Raw genomic sequence first — 2,987 nt, 5'->3', positions numbered from 1 at the left:
GTACAGAATTTCAAAGGTGATTTACCCTCATGATGGGCTTTTGGGAAAAGCCATTATTAGAAGGATTTTTGGTTCTTTAAGGGGACAAGATAGGCTAGGATCCCATGAAAGTCCTGATAAAAGTACAGCAGCTCTATCACAAGATAATAATGAAGATCTGAGAAAAAGTTGGAAGCCATTAACATTTCAAGAAAAATAGACAGAACATTTATTAGGTACTTATTACTATATACTAGGCACTATGCTAAGTTCTGGGGATGCAGAAACAAGATGGTCCCTGCCCTCAAAGAACTTACCTTCTCATAGGGGGAGATAACACATAAAGGGGAGATACATGGAAGAAGGCTACCAGTGTGTAGGTAGAACAGATTTGTGAGGGAAATGAGCAACTAAATAGGCAGTTCTGATGAAATCAATTATTTAGACAAATAAATGAGTGTTACAGTGATAATAAGAGTTAAATGACATGAGGTCAATGAATATCATATAAATAATCAAATATAAACTTGGAATAGTTCTCTAATATAATAACTATTCTGATATTTCATTATGGTAGCAACAGGTAACTGAGTTCTCAAAGACTATCTATGTAGAATTTCATCTGTCATAGGTCTTATCGAGCTGAATAATACAGACCTAATGCTTCTGTGTGTGTGTGTATGTGTGTGTGTGTGTTATTCAAAGGCCAGCCTAGATGAATTTAGAGTGAGCAACCACATTTAGCAGAACAGTAACCATCAAGAAATTAATTATTTTTTGTGTGCAGTTACTCATTTTTACTCAATATTATTTCCTAAGTTGTTGAGATATTACAATCTATGTTTGATGGAGGGAATGTACATGGTGATGAAATCATAATCTTTTGACATACTGAAATGAGATGTTTTATGTTAAAAATGAATGCTTTGGCCTCACCCCTGTCAGGTGCTCTCTTTTCTGCAGCCTCGTGAGTGGCTTCCTGGCATGAACGAGCGCCCACGTTGTCTGCGGCTCCTCCTCTCTCTTCTATCCCTCGCAGCTGCCATGCCCGGAGGTCTGCTGCTTGGAGTCGAGGCCCCCAGCTTCGAGGCGGACACCACGATTGGTCACATCCATTTCCACGACTTCCTCAGAGACTCATGGGGAATTCTCTTCTCTCATCCTCGAAATTTTACTCCAGTGGGTACAACAGAGCTGGGCGTGCTGTGAAGCTGGCCCCAAAATTTGCAAAGTGGAATGTTAAGATGATTGCTCTTTCAATTGACTCTGTCCAAGACCATCTTGGTCAGATATCCTTGGTCATCCAAGGATATCAATGCATAAATGGAGATGAACCCACAGAGAAGCTATCTTTCGCCATCATTGATGGTCACAAACGGGACCTTGCCATCAAGTTGGGCATGTTAGACCCAGATGAACGAGATGGGCAGGGCATGCCTCTGACAGCTTGTGTGGTATTTATCTTTGGCCCTGATAAGAAGTTGAAGCTGTCTATCCTCTACCCAGAAACTATTGGCAGGAACTTTGATGAGATCCTCAGAGTGGTTGATTCCCTTCAGTTGACAGCTTACAAGAAGGTTGCTACTCCTGTTGACTGTAAATGTGGGGATAGTGTTATGGTTGTTCCAACTACCCCTGAAGAGGAGGCCAAAAAACTGTTTCCTAAAGGCGTCTTCACCAAAGAGCTCCCTTCAGGCAAGAAATACCCATGGTACACCCTTCAGCCATAGGTTACTCCAGCAAGACCATGCTGGGATCTGGCTGGGCCTCCCTTGAAGATCTCTATGAGAAAGGATACCAGCCTGCCAATCATGTCTTCATACAGTAACTGATTTAAACATCTTGGGGTGATGGAAGTCAGGAGTCTTTGGGTTATTCTACTAATGGCTTGTTAAATGAAAATGGCACTAAAAGTCACCCATGATTCCTCTCCTTGTGCCTTTGCCACCATTTCACTTGGGTCATTGAACTCCCTTATTGCTTTGCTAGCTATCTTTGGGGTGGCACTGTTTGGGACTTTAAATCTTTGTGAGATCTGTTGCAGTCTCTGTCATCAGCCAACTAGTAGGAAAGGGAGCATTGCAAGAACAGTACTTCTTTAACTGACCTAATAGATAAATCATCTCTTTTTCTAATTATCCATTTGAGGGAGGAGACAGTTTAACTTGTCTAGGTTTGAGCTTCACCTCCCTAAGTTTATGACCAACAACTTGTAATAATTTAGATGTTTCAGATAGTGTTGGGTTTTTTCCTCAAATGATGAGTGTTTTGACCACAGTTACAAAAGATTTGAAGATTCTTCTCTTTCCAACAGATAAAGAGAAGCAGAAGACAACCTTAAAATATTTTGTTAGATTGGGCAGAAGAGCTTTCTAGTTATGTTACGAGTATGTGGTTGAGACTACAGAGAAGCTGCACAATGCCTGCTAGACTTGTACAGAATGGTGGAGGGCTATAATTATGGGTGCCTTTTTGAACAAGTCACATATCTAGACTTGGAAGATTGCTCTTAAATGTTCATAATAAGATGAAAGCTTGTATACTTGAGGGAAAGGAAGGGATAAAGACACTATTTCTTTACTATAAAACATTATCTCTGCAGTAGATTGTTTTCGGATATTTTGCTTTTAGGGGAGCCACAAATAAAATCTTTTTGAAACTAAAAAAAAAAAAAAATGAATGCTTTGGCAGACCTGAGAAGCTTATGTATAAGGAATTAAATGTAGTCATTGCTTACTCCTGAGGGGTGAGACAGCAACACACTGCTTCATTCTACAACCAGTGCAAATAGTCTGATGCACTAGACTCTGAGATCTCTTCTTTAATCTTTCCGTTGCTCTTGGAGTATGTGCGAATGCCCCTATAGAACTGTTATTATACAGAAAGCATAGGTGTTAAGGTTCATTGCCCAAACAATGTGACAAAGCTGAGTATAGCAGCATCTCCAAATCTAGCTATGCAAGAATGATTGGGATAGAACTTAGACCTGTGATTTCACTGGTATTGGG

At 40.3% G+C, this 2,987-nt stretch overlaps 1 pseudogene; it reads left to right on the top strand.

Annotated features, from left to right (window-relative positions):
* Positions 1-948: 948 nt before the first annotated feature.
* LOC140529189 (peroxiredoxin-6 pseudogene) lies at positions 949-1,724 on the top strand (annotated as a pseudogene).
* The last annotated feature ends 1,263 nt before the right edge of the window (positions 1,725-2,987 follow it).

This window comes from Notamacropus eugenii, chromosome 2 (assembly GCF_028372415.1).
Source record: "Notamacropus eugenii isolate mMacEug1 chromosome 2, mMacEug1.pri_v2, whole genome shotgun sequence".
Taxonomy (NCBI): Eukaryota; Metazoa; Chordata; class Mammalia; order Diprotodontia; family Macropodidae; genus Notamacropus; species Notamacropus eugenii.
This window is presented reverse-complemented; position numbering and strand designations above follow the sequence as displayed.